Source organism: Hemicordylus capensis, chromosome 1 (genome assembly GCF_027244095.1).
Source record: "Hemicordylus capensis ecotype Gifberg chromosome 1, rHemCap1.1.pri, whole genome shotgun sequence".
Taxonomy (NCBI): Eukaryota; Metazoa; Chordata; class Lepidosauria; order Squamata; family Cordylidae; genus Hemicordylus; species Hemicordylus capensis.
Window position 1 is genome coordinate 236,445,024 of NC_069657.1, and position 26,907 is coordinate 236,471,930.

At 42.2% G+C, this 26,907-nt stretch overlaps 1 protein-coding gene across 5 annotated transcripts in view; it reads left to right on the forward strand.

The window, feature by feature from the left end:
• Positions 1 to 26,907, forward strand: part of ERBB4 (erb-b2 receptor tyrosine kinase 4) — a 1,268,185-nt gene that overhangs the window by 702,195 nt on the left and 539,083 nt on the right. The gene's annotated exons all lie outside the window — the stretch shown is intronic.

A 26,907-nucleotide genomic window follows, 5' to 3' on the forward strand; every position in this document is an offset into this window, starting at 1 on the left:
ACTTCCTATGGCTAATGCAAGTAAAGTGCCGAAAATGAGAGTGGTGTCTCTCTGGGAGGGAGAGAAAATCTTCTTTGGAAAGGCCATTAGATAATCAAGACACTTTTCGCACATTAAACCAGACCATGATTTGTGCTAACTATAATTTAGAAGCTAATAATACACTATGAACTTCCAAAGGTATTATATTGTTGTGGTATAATCTGAAGGCCATGGCAGAGCTCACATTTGTTCTGCATGGGTAACATCACTCCCCCATTTTGACCCCCAAGAATCTGCAGAGAAATTCAAAACCTTGCATGCTGGCTTGATAATGAGAATATCAGAAGCCAGGCAAGCCATGGCTTCAAGCTACATGTGGAACAGTGGCCTCTGGAGGTGAAGCAATGGCTGTTGCCCACTGAAACATCACACCAAATCATGCTTTGAAAAAACCACCTCAGACCATGGTCTCTGATTCTGGTTTGCCAACTGGTCACAGATCATTTGTCAAATCAGACATTGCATCAGATCATGGCTAAACTTTCTTAACTATGGTTTGGTTCAGTTCTGAGTCAGAATATTTCCCTCTTCTCTTAGGGATACTCAAATAGAATAATATGAATAAACAGTGATAAAATGTTTGCACTTTAGGAATAAATATACACGAAAGAAAATGTATCAAAGTGAGGTAGCTTTTACACAGACATTCTAAAACTGAGTAGAATCAAAACATGGCAGGGTGTTAGAATGTCCGCATTATTTTCTTAGACAGTTATAATATTATTAGTGGCAAGCAATGGATTTAGATCCATCCATTTGCATTATGTAGATGGCAGTATTTTCTCTTAGTTGATACATATCAGTAGTGCCATCAGTTGATTATTTTCAGTTTCTTGTAAATTCATTTAATAACACCATTGCAAAATGGCATTTTCAAGAACACCTAGCATCAACATTTACATTAAATTGCCTCTTTTTCATAGAGGTGCTGTTATTCTGATTAGTGTCAGTAGTGTTTCCTTAGCCATGATTTACATATCTGCTCCTGCTGTCTCTACAACTGACTCTTGTATTAACATCTGATGTTGAAACTAGGACCCTGTGTGTACTGCAAAATGGGGCTAGACCAATATAGTGCATATAGATAGTCACATCTTCCACCTACAATTTTCCGTAAGTGTATGTCTTCATAGGTATCTGCTGCTTGCTATCACCCTTGCAGGTTTAGCACTGATTAGTGTGAACAATTTACCACAAAGCAATAATAGGGGAGGTTGAAATAAAATTGCATCATAGCAGAAAAAGAAATAGGTTTCATAAAAACATAGGTGAACTGAAAATCACCCGAGTCTGTTATTCTCCAGATTCATGACCCAATAAAACACATGCACAGTCATAACAACACATCTGCAATACATAGATTGGTTGGTTGTATATTCTTTGTTTTCTTGCAGTAATATGGAATATATCAAGGTTTCTGCATGTAGTGTTTCTGTTATGGGCAGTATGATCCAATAGATATAGCCTGCACGCAGAAGAGCCCTATGTTCCAAAGCAAAATAGGGCAGTTTGAGTTGACAAGTTATATCTGGCCAAGGACATTTCCATTCAGTTCATTTAACATGGTGCTTGGGATGGGCAGGTTCAAGTCCAAGTCAAGACTGCCATCCTGGGACTTGGGATTTGTACCTTGAGGAGAGGTCACAGCTTGGTGGTAGGACACACGCATTGCATGTATAAGGTTCCAGGCCTGGTCCTCTTTTAATATTCAAGCCATTTAAATGGTAATGTGTCTGTATTTTATATTTTGGATTATTTCTACATGAGAATATTTTCTCTTGATAAAGATATTGTCAAAGTGCATTGGGAATTTGCCAATATTTGTATCTGCTTGTGAGTGTGTGCATGCTTCTATGTTATTTTACAGCTATTTTTGATCCTACTTTTTCTTTGCTCACTTCTGCTGTAAACCCTGGGGAGCCCATCAAAGTTAGACAGTGTTGGACTAGATGGATCAATGGTGTGACTTTGCATATTAATAATTTGAGAACATTTCCTTGAATGAATCCAACATAATCTCCTTTTTCCAAATGTCAGGTATTTTGGAATGTTCTGATGATCAAGCCTGCATTCAAGGTTTTGATTTTCTCTGTACGTTCCTGGGGGTGAAAATGTGGAAGTGATGTTACCTAGGCAGAACAAATGTGAGCTTTGCAGTGGCCTTTCAGATTATACCATAATGATATAATCACAGGATCACTACTGTTTTCTGACCAATTCCAAAGTGATAGTCTGTTTCATGTTAGAAAGAATAGGGCTAAGGATTAATCTGCCCTGTGTTAGTCTGTTGCAGTAAAAGAACAAATGGTCTTATGGCACCTTAAAGACTTACAGATTTATACCACAATAAATGCCTTAATCTTTATGATGTCACAAGACTATTTTAATGAACTGTGTGCTGTATTACAATAGAAGAACCAACAGCTCCTGGTTCCATATTCAAAATGAGTGAAGTCCTACTGCACTCAGAAGCATGCAACAAAAAGTGAAAATCCAGCTTCTTATGCCTCTCTTTAACAACATCATGTTAAAAGTTACTAATCAGTTTCAAGTGGGTCCAGGGTACTTGAGCACCTTCGCTGTCATAAACCCTGTCACCTATTAAGATCACCTGGAGAGGTCCAGTTAGAGTTGCCACCTGCTCGTTTGGTGGTGACTCAGGACTGGGCCTTCTCTATGGCTCCCCTGAGGCTTTGGAATACGCTCCCTGTTGATATAAGAATATCTCCTTCTCTGTTTGCTTTTAGGAAGACCCTCAAGACAAACCTGAAATTAATTCTAAACTGTTTGATGTTTTCATCCTGAAATTAATTCTAAACTGTTTGATGTTTTCATCCTATGAGATTGTTTTAATTTTTTATTCCATGAAATTGTTGTAATTGTTTTTAATCTGTTTTATACTTTTATGTTTTAAATTCTGTACACCACCTAGATATGCACATGTCGAGCAATATATAGATATATTAAATAGATAAGCGATGTTGAATGTGCAGCCATACCTAGGCACAAGTATCTGGATGGTGACATTGCGCAAGGCAACCCCAAACTGTGTTGTCCTTCTCTAAGAGATCACAGGGGGAAACATTATACAAGTCAATATGAGACTTGAAAACTCATCTAGAACTCCCCACTGATAATGATGTTTATGATCAAAATATATTTCATGCTGAAATCTCATGCATTTATGTTTTTGCTTAATAGCAACATCTACAGTTGTAAAATCCCTACTTAAAGAGGCAGCTCAGATTTCTGCATGTAAATTATTCCCTGATGCCACCAACATTTCTGCTATGCAGTATGCTCAAAGTAAAAACTGGTTTGTTTAATTGTAGGTCTGCCCCAGTCACATATAAAGTGCAAGGTTGCAGGTCTGATATACAGAATAAAAAAGAATGCATGTGTGTGTGCGGAAGGGTGGGGTGGGGTGGGGAGAGAACTTATGGGCCTTTCCTGACTTACCTCCCTGCAGTCCATCAACCGATGGCTTTTTTCTCAGCTGAGCTCACTTACAGTATTGGAATACAGCTAAGGGGGAAAGAAGTTCCAATTTCCAACTGCAGGCAGGTAAGCAGGAGAAGCAGAGTCACTTGCTTCTTAAAATTCATTGCTCTTAAAATTCTCTTGCCACTTTTACACAATTGGAGCAGAACATGGTTTAAACCAGGCCTGCTCAGCTTAGGGCCCCCCAGCTGTTATTGGACTACAACTACCATAATCTCTAGCCACAGTGGCCAATAGCCAGGGATTATGGGAGCTGTAGGCCAACATATGCAGAAGGGCCGAAGTTGAGCAGCCCTGGTTTAAACAAAGGGGTTTGGTGCCTTTATCGCAAGATTCAGTCACAATAGTCCTACTGAAAATATAGACGGCAGCACTGATGAGTGACCTATATTACCTTGCTCACATGTCTGCACACCCTCCTCTAATTTGCTCTCTTCTCCCATTTGGTGAGCTTATAGCTTCTGGGAAGCTATAAAGATGCATTCCATGTGAATGTCCACCTCAGCATCAGGTGCTGTGATCTTTATCCTATTCCTCCAGGCAAGCCTTGGAACCAATTCAGCACTGGCCATAGCATCACCACATGCACCATGGCTCTCCTTAGGATCTTTATTCACCAACACATGTACATAGATGCCATTTCCACATGCAACCTGCATTCAGAGCTTGTTACTGCATCAAAATAAGTGCATGCCATAGAAATAATTCAAATTATCATGCTTTAATAAAACAAAATTTAAAAAAATATCACTCTGTTGAGAGAATAGTGGTGACTCCATACATCTGTTTTTAAATAATTAATTTAAAAGCAGGTGAAAATCATCTGTATTACTTATGTGGTAACTCATGTAATCCATAAGATAATAAGAAGAGCCTTTCTGGATCAGGCCCAAAGCCTATCTAGTATGGTAGCCCACAGTGGTTTCCCACAGTGGCCCACCAGATAATGCATAATCTTTCCTCAAGTTCGATATGAAATTGTAGCTCTGTTCAGTCATTATAGTATTTGGGTGTGTGGGGGTGTGCTCTACTACTACGTCTACTACTACTACTACTACTACTACTACTAACTATGAATATTTATATATCGCTTTTCAACAAAAGTTCCCAAAGGAGTTTACACAGAGAAATAAGAATGAATGAATGAATGAATATGGTTCCCTGTCCCAAAGAGTTCACAATCTTAAAAGAAAAATAAGACAGACACCAGCAACAGACAGCAGAGGGATGCTGTGCTGGGGTTGGATAGGGCCAGTTGCTCTCCCCCTGCTCAAATAAGAGAATCACCACTTTTAAAGGGTGCGTTTGTGCTCAGCTAGCAGAGGTTTCAGAGGCAAACATTATGCTTGCAAACATTTCCCCCCCTATGACTGGAACATAAACAAACACTGTAATGGGGAGGAGCTGGAGAGGGCAGGGTTTCAGAGCACATCTTTATTGGGTGGGAGTGGGGGGGGGGGGCTTACCGGTTTGTCTTTTCTAGACAAGAGTCTGTGGGCAACAGAATTTGCATCATGCTTGTGCAGGGGTTTTTCATGTCCCCATTTCATTCCAAGGGTAAATTCAATGGACCAAGAGGTCTGCTGGTGTACAGTCTAAAGTTTCCAGTGTTTCAGAACAGAGGCAATGCTGAATTTTACAGTACATAATGATTAAATCAACCACCATTGAAGGTTCTTGAGGGTTACTGAATTCCTTTTGCTTGACTCTGAACCATGTCTTTGGTCACACATCCATTCTAATTTCTTTAATAGTGTGAGACATTGATCAGCTCAACAGAGTGGTGTGCCAGTGGAAATATTTAATAGGGAAATAACTAAGGATGGGATCTTGTTTTGAAAGTATTGACCAATATGGGAACATAACTAACTTTGTAATTCATTGGCATTTGTACTTTTCCTCTTTCCTGTATACAGTATTGATTACTTTAAAAAAAACCTCACACACAATGTTGTGAGCTGCTATGTTAACCCCAGTGGGGAAAGGAGGCAATACTACGTGTTTCTGAATAAATAATCAGCAACAGATTTCCTCTGGAACTGATCATGTCTTTGCCTTCTAGACCTTGAGCAAATGGGATCTGTAAGAATAGAACTAAGCAAAGTGAATCTGGGGATTTTTAATGTCTGATTGAATTCAATGACCTGTCAGAGTGATTTGTTCTGCTACCAGTATGTGAGGGAAGAAATTTGGGGTGACTGCTGTTTTCAGCTTCTGCACTTTGACAGCTTCGTTTTCCCTCATGTTATGCTAGCTATGCTGTTCCTGGAATGCTGGGCAAGATGAGAGGATAGTTCACACCACATCTTCCTTTTTCAAGAGAAGCTTGTACTTGTCAATAGTGATTCACAGACTTGTAGAACCTCAGTACTAGGATTTAAATCATCCCCTCCCATTCATTTCAGTGGGCTTAAGCCTTTGAATTATGGCTGAGTGATTTGTAGCTGAAATAATGAGAGATATGTTCAAGGAATTAAGTGAAGGGCCATTACGTACAATGTGGCCATGTTTTGCCTAGAACAGGTCTGCATGGGTGGTGGGCTGTTTTGTGTCTTGTAGTTTGCCCTGCAGTTCAACTGCACTGCATAGCATTCTTCCAAGTCATCACAAGCTGCCATCAGGAACGTTTGGCAGTATCAGAGAGGCAAATCATGTGGTGGGAGCAGTTTCTGTGACAAATTGGTCCACACTATTTACATCACTGCCAAATGGAGAGAGTTTCAAACAGCTTCAGTCATATTGTCTGAGGTGAATTTCAAGTCAGGAATGGAACGGAAAAATTCTAACTAGGTTTCTGTTATAAATATTAGGTAGCACCTCCTCTGTCGTTTCACTGACAGCCAAGAAAATGCCAATCTACTATTGCCTAAAAGGAAAGACATATGTCAACTTGCCCAAATTTCCAAGTGCAGAATTGCCTGTGGATAAAATTTAGTATAATCTCATGAGGCTTCTGTTGAACCTGGTGTGTTGGCTACTGGGGATAGATACAATATGCCAACAATGAATAGTGAGCGGTGAGCTAATGAATGTTTTGAGAGCAAACAGATTGTGGTGTCTCAGAAGGCATCTTTGGGGTGTTGCGGCTGCTGTTCCTTTACACACATTTTTTTCTAAAACAGAATAAATGCAAATTAGAAATAAGTCACCAATTTAACGTAGCCATAAGTCCAATTAACCATTGGAAGAGATTGCAAAGGGTGGCTGTCAATTCTCCATCACTTGTATTTGTTCAATTATGAATGAATAGCTTTGTAAATAACACATTTTAGATACATCCTAGTCAGCAATGGGGTGTGTGTATGTGTGTGTGTGTGTGTGTGTGGGTGTGTGTGTGTGTGTGTGTTACAGTCACTTGCCCAGAAAATACAATTGCTTGTTCTATATATAAGTCAGACTAAATGGTGGTGATGTTCCACTTGGTGTTCCTTTTCACCATGCCGGCACACAAATGGCCAGTGCGCACGTGCGGAGGCCTTCAAAATGGCTCATAAATGGGACGAACAGGCCCTAAAAAGACTGGGGGGGGGCGGGGGGGAGTGCGAACTGTTGGATACCTCCCCCAGTGGGGCTGCAGCAGCACCCCCTTGAGGCCGCCGGACCAGGTGGTAGGTTTTCTTTTTTTAAAAAATTAGAACCCCCAAGCCAAACCAAACCAAATGGGCCCTGATTGGCTCAAGGACAAGCCATTGAACAGGCCCATTTTGATGGCGAACCAGCTCGACCTTGAGCTGGTTTGCACATTCCTGTCTGATTCTAGTGCCAGCGTGGTGTAGTGGTTAGAGTGCTGGACTAGGACCGGGGAGACCTGAGTTCAGATCCCCTTCAGCCATGATACTTGCTGGGTGACTCTGGGCCCCAGTCACTTCTCTCTCGGCCTAACCTATTTCACAGGGTTGTTGTGAGGAGAAACCTAAGTATGTAGTACACTGCTCTGGGCTCTTTGGAGGAAGAGCGAGATATAAAATATTAAAAAAAAAATAGTTGTAGTTCAAAGTGAAGGCCTTTAAATGTAACATATAATCTTGCATGCTCTTTCACTGACTAAAGGTGGCCCAATTAAAGGAATGATTTTACCTTTTGTAGCCAAATGCAGACTAATGTTGCACACACAGAATAATGTTTTGTATGTGTAAGACGGGAGAGGTGATTTTTGCTGGTCCCCTTTTTCCTCCGCAGCCCTCTGTACCTCTTGAAAATATGTCCATGAGGATTGCAGGGCCCTCAGAGACATTTTTTTAGGAGGTACAAGGGGATGAAGAAGAAAGAGAGAATTGCAAAAATTGATCCTCCCCCTTTGCATTTGCGAGGCATTGCATGTGTGTGACATTAGTCTGCATATCAACCCTCGTGTCTTTGTATCAGTTGCCTGTGTTGTATCAAACCATTAAAATATTTGTGACCCTTCTATATTTTGCTAAATAGTAAACCCTTTGGCTAGTAAATTTCAGGGATGCTTACAAAATTTTACCCATCCAAATTTCTCTCTGGATTCCAGGGTTCCAAATTAATGGATCGTGTATCTGTAGCAGCACTGATGCATTAGGAATCCACTATCCTTCCATTTTTAATTTCTAGATTTTGTTCAGATTGCTGCATATGCACAGCTTGCCAGCATGTTCCATTGGCATCTTTTCTCTCCCTTTTACAGATTACCAATGTGGACCACATATTTGCACTGATAAAATCAGAGGAGGTAAAGGAATCTTGATATGATATCAGGAGATATTTAAGATTTCTTTTTGTGCTGTGATTTAATCAACACAAGGATATTCCCAGAGATGGAACTTTGGGGCAGTGTAGAAATTAGATAGATAGATAGATAGATAGATAGATAGATAGAATATTGTTCATGGATAAGGAAAAAGAAACAAACATGTAAACTGAAAACTGTGGAAAAGCCTGCATGGACCAATTCTGAAATTAATGTTAGACATTTTCCAAGTTAAACAGAAGGCACATGGTGATGTCAAATTCCCTACAAAACATATGTGTTGAACCACAGGTTGTGCACCTTGTTGCACAAGTATTCTTGCACTAGTGCAAAACTAGTCTAGAACGCAAGGTCCAGACTTGGCGCAAGTAGCTAGTATGACAGCCTTGAGCTAGTGCAACAACCTTGCATAAGTGCAGAGTTTACGAGGATGTCAGCCAATGTTATTATTTTGCTGTCTAATTAATGAAATTTTCTCTTGTAAGATGTGGTGATAGCTGCCACTTTAGATGACCTTAAAGGTGATTGGGCAAGCGCATGGAGGAGAGGCCTATTAATGGATATTTGTCATGGTGGCTATATGTGGTATAGTGGTTAGAGTGTTGGATTTAGGACTTTGGTCCCCCCATCCAGGCACACCCATAAAGGTGTCTTGTTCTGAACCAAAGTGTCTTGATTTGAACATTCTCTTTGTTATGTGAAAGATATGTATTGTTTGTATTGTTCTGATTGCTTCTTGGAAAGTTTTGCCCAGACCGACTCCCACACCAAGACTAGGGTAATTACTATTTTATTTTGAAGTAAATAAAACAGTTTGATTTACCCAAGTCAAAGACAACTGTCAAGTAACCAACATGCTACAGGTGTATTGATATCAACACTCATTTTTTGCAAGCCTATAGAAGATGTGTGTGTGTCTCCCTTCCAGTGTCCAAAGTTTGGGATTTTCTGGCTGTGATATTTCTGCTTGATGATGGCTGTCATACACCCTTAATCCTTCTTTCTCAGCCAGTTCTGATACATAAGAAACCTGATATTTTATCTGAAAACTGACCTTGAATCATCACTTTGCAAAACTCTAAGTGTGAAGATAAATATTAACAAGATAATGAGCCGGGTCTCATGATCAGCGAGACCCGGTTTCAGAGAGTGTGCAGGGAGAGCGGGCTAAGCCCGCTCTCCCCGCACACGAGCAGGGAGGGAGCTCGATTGCTGGCTCCGTGACTAAGCTGGTGGGGGCTGGGGAGCTTGGGGGCCATGTGGCCCCCAGAAGCTCCAGTATGCCCTGTGTGAGCATGCAGGGCATACTGGAAAGACCCCCGGAGCCGGGAGACAGCTTTTCACCTCCCCTCCTCCTCATGAGTAGCCGCGGCATGGAGCCACTCTGCAGCTACTCATGATCGAGAAGCCCGGGTTTGCGGAGCACTCGCTCCGCAAACCCGGGCTTAGGGGAGGGCTACAAAAGTGGGCTAGCTGCTTGTAAGCCACTGGGCTCGCCTGCGAGCCTGGCAGTTTACACGAGCAGCAAAAATCAGGCTAGGCTCTCTTTGCCCGATTTTTGCTGCTCATGAGAATAGCCCCAATGTCAAAATGGAATCTGATGTGTTTCAATACACACATAGTTTTCACAGCTCTAATTTTACATGATATTCTGATTTGTTGGTCCAATAACCCAAGTCTTGTTTTCACTCAGCTGAACATGCTATTTTATAATAGCACTGAAGAATTAGCTACATTTGTTGAATTTTTTTTTTTAGTATATCCCTGGGACTTAATAAGTTATATTTTTTTCAAGGAGGCTTGTACTTTAATTTTTCTGTTACAGCATGTTCTTTTAGAGCCAGAACTGTACATCTCAGTTACCAAAATGCATATGATATAAGTCCAGCTCGACGTGACTGACATTCTACTTAAAAACAATTATACATTCCATCAGTTTTAGTACAGAGACATAAAAGGCTTACTTGCTTCACAATATCTGTTTCACAACTTGATTAAACCTGAAACCAGGCACCTATTTTATAAATGAAAGGACATTTTGCAAGGCTGCAGCATTTAATCAATTAATAGATTATTGATTTTAAAACTTTTGATCAAATGAAAAGGTTTTCCCAGTTTAATATGTATGTCATTGTATGTGTGATATGAAAATTAAAACATCAAACAGATTTTCAGACAAGTAGGTTCTGGATCCTAGAAGGATGCAGTTAATTCAGGGGCGTAACTATAATAGGGCAAGGGGAGACAGTTGTCTGGGGGCCCAATGCCTTGGGGGGCCCCCCAGAGGCAAGTCATATGACTGACTCCCCCAGCCGTGCACCCGCCTGGGCTTCATTCAATTGTATTCATCCTCTGATATTGATGTGAGAGTTAAGACCAGGAGCTACCAGAACAGCATGTCTTTCTCTAGTACCGTTAAATGACTTGCATCGTCCACAATTTACAAAACCTTTAAAAAAATAATTTAGGATGATGTTCTATTGTGGCACATAAGATAGATAGATAGATAGATAGATAGATATTTACTATGCTTTTTGTTACCACTATTCAGCCTCATTTAAGATTTCTTTACTGCATGAGCTGAGCTTCAGTGAGGGGGGGGAGCATTTTAAAACCTTTTCTCTGGGCCCACTCCAACTTTGCTATGCCCCTGAGTTAATTGCAAAGATAATTGTATATACCATTAACAGAATTATAGATGATAGCAAAGCAAAATGTTTCTGCTTCTGCTTTCCTCAGGTGCTCTGATAAAAATGGAAGGTACTGCTCTTAACTGACAGCTGCAAAGCAGGGGATGGGATGTATATGCTGCTGTTAGGAGATACCTGGTGTTAGGTTTAGGCCACTGCTAGGTTTAGGCCATGTGGTATATCCAGAAGCTTCCCCACCGCCCCTTTTGGGAGTGGGTGGGATCAGTTGGATTTCTGTGGCTAAAATGGATAAATTAGTAAAGTTGTGATTATCGGAATTAAAATGCTTGACAATGGGTTGTTCCATTTTTTACACTTCTGAATTCTCATGGTGCTTCTGAAGGTGACCACCTCTTTAAGGTAAATACAAATGATGCTACATCTGAAATAACAGCAATATGATCCTGGATAATTGATGGGTGGCTTAAGTGCTTTTCAAAGTAACTTGTAACGATTCAGAGGTTGGCAAAATGCTGTTACTGGTGGTTTACTGATAGCTTTAGAAAGATATTTCAGATTGACTAGTATTGGGTAGCTTTCTCTGATTGCTGGTTGATAGTCGGGGGCTGCTGGGTAGAAATCACTATGAATGGGATTTGTTGTGCTTTGTTAGTAGATGTATTTTTGTTGTGGAGAATGGTATCTCTAGGTAGTATAGATGCTTGGTGGATGTCGCTGATTAATTTTGGGGAATATCCTCTTTATAGAATATGTGTTTTTAGTTTGTTAGTCCTTTTAAAGTAATCATCTTTATTGTTACATGTGTGTAATTCTTAAAGCTAATCTGTAGATGATGCTTCTCTTAATATGTTTGGGATGGCAGGATTTCCAGTTCCGGCTCTGAACATCATTAGGTTGGGTTTGTGTGTATTTATTACATTTATATACCACCTACTAAACATCTCAACCAATTAAAATAAATAAAATAACAGAACCAGTTAAAATGAAATTAAAATTATATATGCTTACAAGTGGCAAACATCATTTAAAAATGCACACAGAAATAGAATACCTCTATTAAACAGGAGGGAATACCTCTGCTAAAGTAGTGGCTGCTGTGAAACACCTAGGCATTGCCTAAAAAGCAAGAACCTATGTGTGCTATTCATCTTGAGATCTTTTAGATGACAGTTCAGCAGAAGTAAGAGAGAAAGGAAGTGGCTATATTGCAAGTTTCTTTTAAGACTTTTCCCAAATCTTCACATCCTATATAATAAAAGGCTAAGTGAGTGGCCGTGGCTTTGGAACGTTGGGGATCTGCGTCCCTGCCTCCCTGGGCTGTTCTGGGCCTGCGCGAAGCGCAGGCCCAGAAGAGCCCAAGGGACACAGGACTGCAGACACCAGTGTCCCACAGCCACGGGCGGCCATTAGCCGGTGTGTGGCGGCGGGGGAAAGTGGCCGAGGCGGCGGCAGAGCCGCCGCCTCGGCCATGAGCTGCGGCACGGCGAGAGGAGGCCGAGGCAACCAGAAGCGGCCGCCCTGAAAAAGGCGAGGGCAATGGCGGCGGGGGAAGACCGAGACGGGGGACAGGGAAGCTGGGCGAGGTGGCGGCGAAGCCGCCAACGAGGCCCCCGCCCGCTCACAGCCGTCGCCCCCGCCTGCTCACCCTCCCTCCCAGCTGCCCAAAATCACCTTCCCTGCTCCCCCCAAAAAAAGATTAAGGGCCAAAATGGCCCATGAGAAGGTCGCCGCCCCCGCCTATCGCCCTCCCGCCCACCCAGCTGCCGAAGACCACCTTACCCGCTCCAGCCCGAGGGAAAAGAGAGGAGCTCACGAGCAGAGCTCCTCTCTGTGCTAAGTCACTGCTCAAACTGCCGCTATGGATGCAAAGGACGCCTATTGCGTCCATTGCGACAGTATGGGCAGCAGCTTAACACAGAGAATAGCTCTGTTCCCGAGTTCCTCTCTTCTCCTTCGGGCTGGAGCGGGTAAGGTGGGCTCCGGCAGCTGGGTGTGCGGGAGGGCGATAGGCGGGGGCGGCCACCTTCTCATGGGCCATTTTGTCCGTTATTCATCCACACAACCCCCCCCAAAAAAGTATAAGCAAAATAAGGAAGAACAAAAACAGAGACAACAACAACAACAAAAACAAAAAGAGAGAGGGGACAAGGGGGAAAAAAAGAGACAGAAAGAGAGAGAGAGAGACAGAAAAGACGGGATAGAAAGCTAGCGCCCGTTATCATAATGGGCTTAAAAATACTAGTTTATCCATAATTCTTCATGTCTGAAATTGCAGTTAATATAGAGGACGTGAAATAGTTTCAACAGAGCTTACATTTTGAATTGAGGATTAGACTGTGTAAGTGTTTACAGGTAGACTATGTTGCCCACTGTGTATTTAAGACTGAGCACAATAGCCCTTGGTTTGAGGTCTTTATAAGTGATGAACCTGAAAGGTCAAATGAGAGAGAGGGCACCATCCAGTCCAGTGCAGGCACAGCTGCCCCGTGCAAAGGCATTTCCATCAGGTATAACAGAGCCCTATTTCCTCCCTTCCCCTGCAGCAAAAGCACCACAGCAGACTGTTACAGGGAATGGAAGACTTGTGCACACTACCCATCTCCTTGCCTGCTTTATAGCTGCTTCCCTCACAAACACAAAGTAATCTTATATAGATGTAACAAATAATTTATTCCAAAACAACTCCATTTTCTCCCCGCCTCTTCCTTTTCTTTTCTGACTCCACGCCCAAACAAACTTCTAAACTACAAAACATAAAAAATACTGGATAGAATGCAACATTGCCCAAACCTGTCTGTCGAAGAACATGAGCATCCCTTGACCAAGAAGAAAGGGAAGGGATGGACAGGGATATTGGAGTGTGGGTGGGTGCACAGAAGCCTCCGTCCTCATTTGAAGTGGTGGCTTGAGGGGCGGAGGGTGAAAGCAGACCTCTTTTATTTCCAGTGGGAAGACCTCTATGTAAGGGAGCTTTGTTTTCAGTGGGCTAGATTGAGCCCACAGTATTTTTAAAGCATGTAATTTATTTCATTTCCTTATCTGGGTGCTTTTCAGACAGCAAATTAAAAAAAATTCACTACATTTGGGCTTGGTGTGCATTCGTTCGCACAGCCACAGCCTGTATTTGGATCATATTTTGATGTTTCAGGTTTAAAATGTTGTATGTGTATAAGAAAATAGTAGCTGATTTTTTAAGTTTTGAGAACAGTTTGTAGGGCTGCTCCATTTTTTCTGAGGTGTCATGTGGAGGGGCTTATCAGTGGATATATCTTAATCGCTGCCTCTCAGCTTTTGAAATCGGCCTACAAAAAAACACAAAAAACACTGTTCTTGTGTATGGCAACCAGCCTTTCCAATCAGCTTTCAAAAAATTCCCCGGTTCTGCTCTTGCGCAGAACCTCCAGCGGTATCTCCTTCACTTGCAACTGCCCCCCCGCTTTGCAAAATCCCATTGCTCTTGAGCAAATTCACCAAGGTCGGGGGGGGGGAGAGGAGAAAATGTCACATCTCTCACTCTCTCTTCCTCCTCACTCTCCCTCACTCAGGGAAGCAGCACCCAGGGGTTTCCTCTCCTCCTCCTTTATCTCGCTTTCTCCCCTCAGAGCCTCAGTGCGGGAGGAACTTGTGTAAAATCTGACAGCTAACCTTAACTGACTTCAAAACAAGACACGCTTTGGAGCCGGTTAGGGTTAGCTGTCGGATTTTACACAACTTCCTTCTGCACTCAAGGTTGCAGTCTGTTTCAGTTTTACCCCACCTTTGCCCTAAGGTGCAGTGGGGAAATGACTTGATTATCCATCCAGAGATTGCCGGTTCGAATCCCCACTGGTATGTTTCCCAGAAACACCTATATCAGGCAGCAGCAATATAGGAAGATGCTGAAAGGCATCATCTCACTCTGTGCGGGAGAAGGCAATGGTAGATCCCTCCTGTATTCTACCAAAGACAACAACAGGGCTCTGTGGTCGGCAGGAGTCGAAACCAATTCGACAGCACACTTTACCTTTCTGCCCTAATTGCACTTAATGTAATCTTATATATTAGTGCCATCTACATTCATTAATTATAGTATTTGAACTATTATTTGCAACACTCATATGAATAAAGGTTGTGCTGGTATGAACTGTCACTTCTGTAGAATTATGTATAATTTGCTCTAATATCCATTTGAGCTGGAAGCATAGTTAAGGTGAGAGGACAATCAGGATACATGTTCCTCTTTAAGATGCAGTGTGCAGCCTACCTTCTGCTGAACAGGCCAAGGTAATATCACAAAGATACTTGCAGTGCACTCATGGAGATACAGTGACAGTGCGATCAGGGTCAGTTCCAGGCTAGGAACTCCAAGATGTAACCTGTTATTCTTAGAAGGGGAGAAATCAAACCTATGCAAGGTGAGGAAAACTCCATTGTAAGTTAATTTTTTATTTTGGAACGAGGGGCAATGAAGTAAAATGAAAGGTGAAGTGCCATTAATTTCCTTTCCTTGTAGCATTTTGTGCTTTAGCTATGAATGTCTGACTGATTTCTTCTTTTTCTGTGCTATTGTTTCTTCTTTTGAATGAAGGAATAAATATTTGGTTGACGGGTTGCTGCTTCTTGGCTTCGTATATGAAAAATATGAGGAAATTTCTTTGCCCAACTTAGTAGCTAGAAATCAGCATACTTTATGTGATTGGGAGTTCTGTCTTTTTCATATCCCTCAATGTGCTTTTTGTGTATTCTAATTTTTTTTAAAGATTATTTTTAAAAAGTATGGTGGTGGGGAGGGAGATCACCAGATAAGAGAGTGGTTCAGACATAATATGGAATTGGTTTCATGCTTCGGGGTAGTGGTCAAAGACTGTAATAAAATGTATCGATCTGGTTGGTGCTAATCATAGTGATGTACACCAGAAAAACTATGGTTTATTGCTGATTGCTGTTTTTGCCTCCAATCTGTTCAGGACTCGGGTCCATCAGTTCACTCCCATCACCAAAGTTCAGCAGGCTCTTGAGGCAGAGCATTGACCCTAACTGTGGTTTGTCAATGATCTGTGAATTCAGACATAATGCAGAATCACAGTTAGCAGAAACTGTGGTATGCAAACCAGCTTCAAACTATGGTCTCAGATCCTGGCTTCTTGGTCCCAAACAAACCATGGTTTGTGAAAAGGCTCCAGTGTTCTCTCTAATTTTTTCCATCTGTGTGCGGATATAGGAAGATGAGTTTTGTTCTGGGCGGGAGTATCAAGGCAGTGTGCGCGCACATGCATTTAGACTGGGGCTTTCCTGATTCAACCTGAGCAGGATCTAAAATTAACTGAGCGGACAGTAAAAAACCTGTGAGCGCAGGCACATGCACATGCCGTTGAGGGAACACTGGCAGACTCAGATTCATAGGATGAAAGCATGCTTTTGCTAAGCCATGGTTTTGTGTTATGTGTGAATCCTGCCAAAGATGGATGCAGCTGTGTCCTAGCATACCTCCACCTCTGGGTGGGGTGATATAGCTGCAGCACAAACACTCACAGAAGTGGGATTGCCCAGGTCAGCTAGATGGAACAGAAGCAAAACCTTGTTCTTGGCTAGTAAGAAATTAGAGACAATTAAAGACAAAAAAAGGGAGGAGAGCTGATCTTGTGGTAGCAAGCATGCATTGACCCCTTAGCAAAGCAGGGTCTGCCTTGGTTTGCATTTGAATGGGAGGCTACATTGTAAAATATTCCCCTTAAGGGATGGGGCCGCACTGGGAAGAGCACCTGCATGCTTGCATGTAGAAGGTTCCAAGTTCCCTCCCTGGCAGCATCTCCAAGATAGGGCTGAGAGAGATTCCTGCTTGTAACCTTGGAGAAGCCGCTGCCAGTCTTTGAAGACAATACTGAGCTAGTTGGACCAAGGGTCTGACTCAGTAGAAGGCAGCTGCCTATGAGCAAAAGAAAATCTTCACTTCACCTCTTTGAAATGCTTTTTCAAATTACCCTCTTGTGGGGGAAATGGTGGGGCTGTACACCTAAAAAGGGCATGAGCTCTAGAAAGTAAGGCTTTTCATAAGCCCGACAAAAGTAGCTCACACATCTTTGCCATTATGTATCCAATAGGTACAAGCAAACCTGCTTGGAACACCCTAATTGAAGCATGAGAGGGATTTTGAATATACATCAGCTGGAGGCACCTCTTTGAAATGCTTAAGCAAATTGTTTTTGTCAGTTGTAAAATAACAGCATGCTTTCCCGCTTATGGTGTGTAGACACTCGGAAGTAATCTATCATGTCTCTAGTGGGACAGATCAAGCATTGATCCTTGGGTAAGGGAGATCTCCTAATTCCTGAGTGCTGCAGGCACAAACAAGAAATGAAATGAGTGTATTAAACATGTCATCCCCATTGAAAGTCATTATATATTCTGTTTATGCAAGAAGGTTTTAGCAATTGCTAACATTGCTTTAGATGTAGCGGCGTGGTGGGCAGGGAGAATCATCCTCCAAAAGCTGCTGGCTATTGTAGGCTTGGAATTATTACCCCCTTCATCATCTCTCTCCAAATAAATAGAAAAATGTGAAAGGAGAAGGAAGGTGACATGAAGAGCGTAAACTTTTATTATACCTACATTCTGTGCTGTGTTGTGTTGTTTTTATAAAATTAGGACAAAGTCACCGAAATCTGCACTGATTGTGCATTCAGGATATAGTAATGAGGATTACTACACAACTTGTGAGCTACCAAGTAAGCCTACTAGTCTTCACACACATAACACAGACACAGCGCAAAAAAATAAAATAAAATAAAAGCTCTTTTGAGCCTTCCATTGCATAAATGGTGAGCTTGTTATATGACTAGTTGTATAACAAGTTATGCAGGCCTGCTTTAAAGTTGCGGTTTAAATAAGTTTATTCTAGAAATAGTGTCTCTTAAGAGACTGCACTATGAAGTGGAAAGTCTTGGCCATGGGATGGACTCTCTGAGCCTCAGCCCTCTATAACAGTATTGACCAACTTCATCCTTTTGTAAGAACTACTAAGTAAATGTACTTTGGAGTGTAGCAGAAGGTTTTGCTGCTGGAAGAGAAGCATGGAAACTACGTGTCAGATAGACCAGGGACTGGGTCAATTAAGTGAACTGAAGAAACACAGATGGGATAGCTTTGAACACTACTAATTCTGGGGGCTAATAGCTGATGAAAACCAAATGGTGAGCATTAGTGAGATCTACTAGGCTACTGTGTAGAGCCAGTTTAATGAATTTTTTTTAAATACTATGTAGTGCCCAAATATGCACAGCTTTTTGAATTAATTGTTGTATGCTAAGTATATGCCATGTGCAAAACTTCTTGCCGTATGCCTCCTGGCACAGGGGATCTCAATCTTGGGTCTCCAGAAGTTGTTGGACTACAACTTCCATCATCCCCAGCCACAATGGCCAAAGGTGACTGTGGGAGCTGTAGTTCAGCAACATCTGGGGACCCAAGGTTGGGAAACTCTGTCCTAGCACACAGGAATCATAGGCTGTACCTATATAGTCCCAAAAGGCTGCAAGACAAATTAAAAAAATATTAAAATTTGGTTTTAAAAGGTTATTGTGCATTTTGTCCATATAAAGTTCAATCAACCAATCAATCAATCTTTATTACGGTCATAGACCAGCACAGGTTATAAAACAGTAATACTATACAATAAATGCTATATAAAAGGGGGAAAATATGTTACAGTATTACGGAGATTGAGATTGATATAGCAGATAAGGCTGAGATGGGAGGAATCTAAAAAATACAAAATGTTTAAAATATGCTATAAAGCACAAACAGAGTAGCTAAAATACATATAAGCTAAAAAGGACATAATCTAAAACTTTGTTTCGGTCGGAGACCAGCGTGAAGTCAAGACAAATATAAAAGAGGAGATAATCAGCATTCTATGGGATCAATAGCACCCAATAAAATCCAAAAAGTCCTCCTCAGCACAAAGTCACTGGAAATACTACTAAAATACTACTAAAAATAATTTAAGATAAAAGGGGCAGCATATTCCTGCTTATAGGACTATTACAACTCAAAGCTCAGCTCAACTCCCAAAACTGGGAGGGGATATACAATTCAGGAGCTCTATAAAATATTATCATTGAATTAGCTGCTTTTGAGCTGGCGATACCTGTCCCCACATGCCCACCTGCAACTAGCCAAGGTGTGGCTACAAATTGCTCTGGCATTAAGTCCGTCGTTATTTGCCCATTTTTAAGCTCTTCCGAAAGCAAAGGCTGCACTGCAAAATTTGGCTACCCGTCTAGTGGCACAGGAATTGCTTCCTTCCAGCAGCCTAGCAGTCATCTGAGGTAAATCGAGACCTGGGCATTTGACTGTCAAAGGGTGTATGAGATCCCGGCGCAGGTCTCTATAGAGCAGACATTCCAACAACACATGGGTAACTGTTTCAACTTGACCCTCACCGCATGGGCAGAGCCTCTCCCCATAGGGGATCCCTCTATATCGTCCCTCTAAGAGAGCTGAAGTTCTTTTAACACACTTCAAGAGAGTGTGTGTACAGCTTTCCATAATTCTACTGTTAGGAAGAGGTGTCGTCGCCTTAAGTGGTGCAGCAGGGAAATGCTTGACTAACAAGCAGAAGGTTGCCGGTTTGAATCCCCACTTGTACTATAGCAGGAAGCAGCAATACAGGAAGATGCTGAAGGGCATCATCTCATACTGTGGAGGAGGAAGCAATGGAAAACCCCTCCTGTATTCTACCAAAAGAAAACCACAGGGCTCTGTGAGCACCAGGAGTCAAAATTGACTTGACTGCACACTTTACCTTTAAGAAGAGCTGTCATCAGCCAGGAGCCAGTAGATTATAATAAGAAAGACTAAAGCAATGCTTGTTGGTGGATCCTGTAACTAGGAGCAGTGGTTAAAAGGGGGTGTAAGAGTTCTCACAATGAATGGGATTCAACCTGTTCCACTCTTCCAGTTGTGCAGCCTTGAGGTGCTGCTGGCTCCATCATGGATTCTGAGTCTTCAGATATAAAGAGATGTAAAAGGCTTCATGTCTTACACAATAACCTTGCTGGATCTAAGGGCCCATCTACTCCAGCATCTTGTTTGCATTAGTATTGGATTTACCCGCCTCCCCCATTTCCGCCACTGCTTTCACAGGCACCAGAATGCAAGGAGGTGGTTTGTCACTTTTGTGCCACAAAAGTGATGAAAACAGTATGAGGGGTATGGGAGACTTACTGGTAGTGATAGGTCAGTATTCTCTCCCCCAACAGAAAAGTGCCCCCCCATCTCTGCAGGCAAGAGTACCTGCATGTGGAAAGGGAGTGTCTTGCCCTTTTCCCTCATGCTACAATTCCAATGGAGCAGCATCCTTAAACTGTTGCAAGTCCGATGACAAAAGCTTCCATCGTGCCCAGAAATGGAACACCACTGGTATCAACAGAAGCGTCTTCCTGGTGCTTATTGCAACCCGAGAGACGTTTTCATTAGGAGTACAGTGCAAGGAGAAGGTACTGAATACCTCCCTCTCCCATGCACTGTGGTCCCGATCCAAACAGCCCCTGCAGCGGCTATTTTAGCGAGGGGAAAAAATGCAGGCCCAAATGACACAAAAGCACTGTGTCCATTTTTATCCTCAGAGTGCTTTACTTTCTTATTTGGCACTATTGTAGTACTCAAGGCTATACTGAGTACTTATTCTGTGCCTATGGAGATTGTTTTGAATCATGAGATTATGCAGAACCTGGGAGTACAGCCTCTAACAGTATGGGGACACAATAACTATATTGTGATTCTGGTGCAATGTTGTGTTCCAGGAAGAAGTCGTTTCCCAGTTGCCAGGCACAACCCTTCAGCTCCCGGGCTCCACCCGCTGAGTGTTTAAATCTGAGCCTCAGGAAACCTGGTAAACCTAACTCATTATGAAAAGGAGACTGTTTTTTGTACCTAACAAAACTAGCATTGCAACTAGTTTGTGGGTTTGTTTTTTGTTTTTTAGCAGAAGTGTGATAATCAGCCTAATATCAGGCATTGACACAGAACAGTAAAAATTGCTTCTCTCTCTTCTTTCCAGATCCATAATTTCCCCTGACTTTCATCTTAACAAACAGAGTTTCTTTCCTGACACTAAAGATATAATGTCTCCAATGGAGGAACCAACAGAATAATTTACTGATTGACTTTTGACTGGAAAAAAGGTTATCCTTCTTTTCTGGTTGGTAAAAACTGCTCTTTTATTTGACATAACAAAGTGAGGTCATTCATTACAGATTGATGTGAATTTGAAATAGAGAGCATTCCTAAAGGCTCTTTCACAGACTGTATAGGCAAATGTGCTTTTAAAAATTGTCATTATAAAATGATCAAAGTATAGTACAAAAGTAAGACATTGGGTAATGATTGCTTGACATACCAAGGTCAAGAGCCAGAGATTCATAAGAAAACACACACACACACACACACACACACACACACACACACTTTATGCAAATTCCTGATCAAACATTTGGGCTGGAAAAAGAGAATTTAAAAAACCCTATAAGGGGGCTCTTGAGAAAACCTTTTCTGCAGGACGTCATTTGATGTCAGATAAAAGAGATGTTTACATTTTGGAAATAAACTGAAATTACCTCTTCTGCTATACACAAAAGGAAAGCAGAAATTATTATGAAAATAATTTCATAATGAAACACAGGTGTTTCCTAATATGGAGAAAATTTTGTCCATAAAATATGAGTCAACTATAGCAAATAAGGGATGGAATGGAAATGCATTGCTGTTGCCAAGGAATCATAGGGATTTCTTCCCAACTTAAGATCAGTCTGGAAAATGTTTGAAAAGTGCATCAAGGCAGAGGCTCTCTTACCGCTGGACCTCTGGGGTGAAGTTTGGGGTCTCCATAGCCCCTGGAGCCCCCCAAATCCTCTTTAGTCTGTCCTGGGTGGTGTGGCCACCTGGCTGAGCATGATGATGCTTAATTTGCAGGGGAGGGGGGCCTCTAGGTCCAGGCTCCCAAATTACCTAGGTACACCTCCGCATCATGGCAAGTATAAATATTCCCTTTTCTATTTAAAAAAGATGAAGCATGGCAGCAGCATTATTATGCCCCTAAAAGTGAAGAAGCAAAAAGGTCTAGGTCTAAATATGAATGGAATGTGGACATAGATGGGAATGGGCAAAAAGCATCTGTGGTTGTCCCTGGTATGGCAACAGCACATTTCAATGGAAGTTGATTGCACTGGGTATGTTAATTCATCAAATCAAGTTTCTGTCATTTGTATAGGCATTGGAAATGTGGGGGGAATGCGTGAGAAGTAATTAAAACAACTGATAAAACATAATGAGCAAAAGTCTCCTCAATCATCAAAGAAATTCCACATTTCTCTAAATGAAAGCCAAGCACTCAGCAATATATAAAATCAAGATAATTAAAACTTGTTTTGTAGTTTGGTCACTCTGCCTACTATCTTGCTGATTTTAGTGGTATTTTATTAATGATATCCCTGGGGAAAATTGCAGCAGCTTGGAAATTAATTAAATTTTAATAATGAACAACCGAAGAGATGCATATAGTTCTACTTTAGAGAGGACTGACCTGAATGTTCTGTACATTTTACTGTGTTTTGCAGGGAGAAAATATCACACAGTGTATGTGTAGTTCAAAAGAAATGGGACATAATGTAAATGTAGTGTTAATCATAATATTGGGATTTTAAAGCAGGTTAATATGATGTTAAAACTGGAGAATAGCAAAAGTCATAGATGCAGTTGATTCAAACAAATCTTCATTTCAGGATTGTTCAACTGTTTGTATGCAGTAATTGCCTTCATGCACAACTTGTGACCAGGGCGTCGGGAGCCTGGCACTATGATACCATACCCCCTCCCACATGCATCTATTATAACATCTTAAAAGGCTTGTTTACTGTATGCGTATATTAGGGAAGTGCAAACAGGTTAGACGGTTTGGGGTCAAACCTAACCATCCCGTTTGGTCCGACCCCGAACTGAACACTCCCTGACTGTTTGGGGGTTTCTCAGACATTTTTAATTTTTTTAAAAAAATAAATATTTATTTTACTTACCCCCTTGGGGGAGTTGTTGGAGGTGGCAGGGAGGTCTGCAGAGGTTTCCCTCCCCTTGCTGGCCTCCTTTCATGCCCATACCAGCTGTTTGGCCGGCTCTTTGACCCGTTTGGGCCTTCCCCCTTGGGCGTGGTGGCCATTTTGGAGTCCAACATGCCTGCACAATTGGCCTCTGCATGGCTTGGGTCACACAGAGGCCAATTTCACAGGTGCAGCGGCCTCCAAAATGACTGCTGCGCTGGAGTGGGAAGGCACGGATCGGCCGAAGAGCCAGCCAAATGACTGGGATGGGCATGAAGGGAGGCTGGCAGCGGGAGGAGAACCTCAGTGGACATCCCCCCGCTGCCTCCAACCGTTTCAGACCGAACCAAACTGGGGGGGGGGGGGGGTTGAGGGGGTGCCTGACCTAACTGGCCCAGTCCAGTTTGGGTCTGGTCCAAACTAAAACCAAACTGGACCAGCTGGTTCCGTTCACACCCCTAGCATATATACGTACAGGTATGCATATCCTCCCTAAGCATTTGAGGAGTTATGTATGGCTAAGGCTGACAGGGAGTTGCTTGCCTACAGCCACCTGGTGAGTATATGGTGGAGGTGAGATTCATACCAGGCAGCTCCTGATTTGTCTTTTAACTGCCATGTTACACTATCTACCTCCATGTAACCCCAATGGGAATGCCACACCAAATAAATTTAAATATTGGATTTGTCATTTTTGTCTTTGTCACGATTAGCTGATTTAAGCCCAAGCTTTTTCTCAGAGCAAGCCCATGTGGGGGAAAGAAAAATGCTAATTCATTTCCTCCATGTTTGCTCAACAAAGGCTGTTCCTCTAAAACGTAACCGTTCCTTGGTAATTATATTGCTGCCACCACACCCACTTTTTAACAGAGTTTAATCCCTCCCTGATGTGGGTGAAATTCCTCAGAAAACTCTCCTTCTCTTTGCCAATGGAAAAATACAAAAACCCCTCCACTTGCAGCCTACACTTGAAGAGATCATTTGGTAATGATTTGCTGAGCAATTAACATTGAGGCATGTTTGCACCAGAGCAAAACCCCTTTTCCTGAGTTAAAAATCCACTGAAAGGCAGGTAAAATGCAAAGAACAAAAAGAAAATAACGTATTAAAAATACTACAGACTGCTTCAGTCTGAGGCTCTCTCAGCTTTAAGCTAGAGGTAAAAGGAACACTCAGTAACTACAAGAATACTTCAAAAAGCACACTCAGATGATATTCGGGTGGCACACTTTAAAAATTGTGGTTACCCAGTTGCATAGAACATAAATACAAGAAAATACAAAAAGTCTCCTTGAGAGTTTACAGAGACATTTACAATGCCCTAGTTGGGAAAGGGCATTGGCTCAGTTTGCCTTGTTTTGTTGCATTACAAATAAAAACACAATAAACCAGTTGTAGGGATTTGCATAGCACGAAAAGAAAGAAATCTAACGCGAGTTAGCTAACAAACTGTTCCCTCACTAAACATTTCCCCAAAGCTAAAGCCCTGGCTTCTTTACTGAACTCACCAAACCATGGTAGAGACTTCAAGCCCCTGCAGTCATCCTGGTTGCTGCCATTGCCTGGCCAGCCAACCTGTTGTTTGCCCTGTCTGGCTCCAACTAAGACCCCCCCACCCCTTCACTTCCTGCCTCCAGACCCTCTAGGTCCTGGTCACCATATGCTGAGTGACTGATCCCCAGAGGTCATTGCCTGTCAGTCAGGACAGGGTTCACTTCCAGTTCACTCTTTAGGGGACGGCAGGGCTGATCGCCACAGTATTCAATAAAAATAAAAGTGCGGTAGCATATCTGAAGGAATAGCCAATGAAATCTTTTGAAATTTCTCATAGTAGCCTTGCGACTTACAGCAAAACTGGATTTGTTAATTTGGGCAATTTTTTAAAAAAACCTGAAATGGATTTGAAACAAAAGAGGTGGCTTTTAGCCAGAGTGGCCGACCAGTTGAAAGCTAGCTGGTGTCTCTGTGAACAGGAATTCTTGAAACAAGGTTAATTAAACATGTTAATTAAACAATTTTCCAGGCCTTTGTTGAATTAACAGGAGTTCAGGGTCATTCATTCATATTAGCATTGTACTGTATAACGTTTTGATATATATGGAAAACATCTGCTATTTAAAGAAAAGAGAACAACAGAATTCAAAGGCTGACCCAATTCTTTGAAGACTAACAACTCATTTCAAATTCTTCTGAACTCACACCCTTTTACTGAGTGTTCAGCACTTGTTTAGTTTAGAAACGTTTGATCATTTAGCAAATTAACATTGCTGTGGCTTCTGAAGGGGATGTGTTAGTCAAGCTCATTCAAATAACAAAAAGGCAATTGTATTAGTAGCACTTACCTTTACTGACAGAAAGACCTACATAGTTCAGGGATTCCTTTGCTGAGGCATCTGCAGGACAGCAGAAGTGGAGTTCTGGTTGCTATGGCATGGGTCTGACTATTAAGATTCAGGCTGCAGGACTTGACCTCAACTTGCATTTTCTAGGAAGAAACCTCAAGGATAAGCATCCTCAAGGATAAAATTGTAAAGCACATAGAAGAACAGGCCCTGCTGGGAGTGAACTAGCATGGGTTACGCAAAGGTAAATCTTGCCTGACCAACCTTTTGGAGTTCTTTGAGAGTGTCAACAAGTGTGGATCAAGGTGATCCAGTTGACATAGTATACCCAGACTTTCAAAAAGCTTTTGACAAAGTTCCTCATCAACGACTCCTGAGGAAACTTAGCGGTCATGGGATAAGCGGACAAGTACATGTGTGGATTGCTAACAGGTTGAAAGACAGGAAACAAAGGGTAGGTATAAATGGAGAGTTTTTGCAATGGAGGGAAGTAAGAAGTGGGGTCCCCCAGGGATCTGTACTGGGACCAGTGCTTTTTAATTTATTCATAAATGATCTAGAAGCAGGGGTAAGCAGCGAGGTGGCCAAATTTGCAGATGATACCAAACTCTTTCGGGTAGTGAAATCGATAACTGATTGTGAAGAGCTCCAAAAGGATCTCTCCAAACTGGGGGAGTGGGAGACAAAGTGGCAAATGTGGTTCAGTGTTGGCAAGTGTAAAGTTATGCACATTGGGACGAAGAACCCCAGCTTCAAGAATATGCTGATGCAATCTGAGCTGTCGGTGATGGACCAGGAGAGGGATCTTGGGGTCATGGTGTACCCAGAATGTTGGGGGGCAATATGCTAAATCATTGTAAACCGCTTAGAGAGCTTCCAGCTATAGAGCGGTATATAAATGTAAGTGCTATTGCTATTGCTATTGCTATGGTGGACAGCTCATTGAAAGTGTCAGCTCAATGTGCGGCAGCTGTAAAAAAAAGGCCAATTCCATGCTAGGGATCATTAGGAAGGGGATTGAAAATAAAACTGCTAATATTATAATGCCCTTATACAAAACTATGGTGCGGCCACACCTGGAGTACTGCGTACAATTCTAGTCACCACATCTAAAGAAAGACATTGTAGAACTGGAAAAGGTGCAGAAGAGGGCAACCAAGATGATCAAGGGCCTAGAGCACCTTTCTTATGAGGCTAGGCTACAACACCTGGGGCTATTTAGTTTGGGGAAAAGATGACTGCGGGGAGACATGATAGAGGTCTATAAAATCATGCATGGGGTGGAGAAAGTGGATAGAGAGAAATTCTTCTCCCTCTCCCATAACACTAGAACCAGGGGTCATCCCATGAAATTGATTGCCGGGAAATCTAGGACCAACAAACGGAAGTACTTTTTCACACAACGCATAATCCACTTGTGGAATTCTCTGCCACGAGATGTGGTGACAGCCAACAACCTGGATGGCTTTAAGAGGGGCTGAGATAACTTCATGGAGGAGAGGTCTATTGATGGCTACTAGTCGGAGGGCTGTAGGCCACCTCCAGCCTCGGGGGCGGGGTGCCTCTGGGTACCAGTTGCAGGGGAG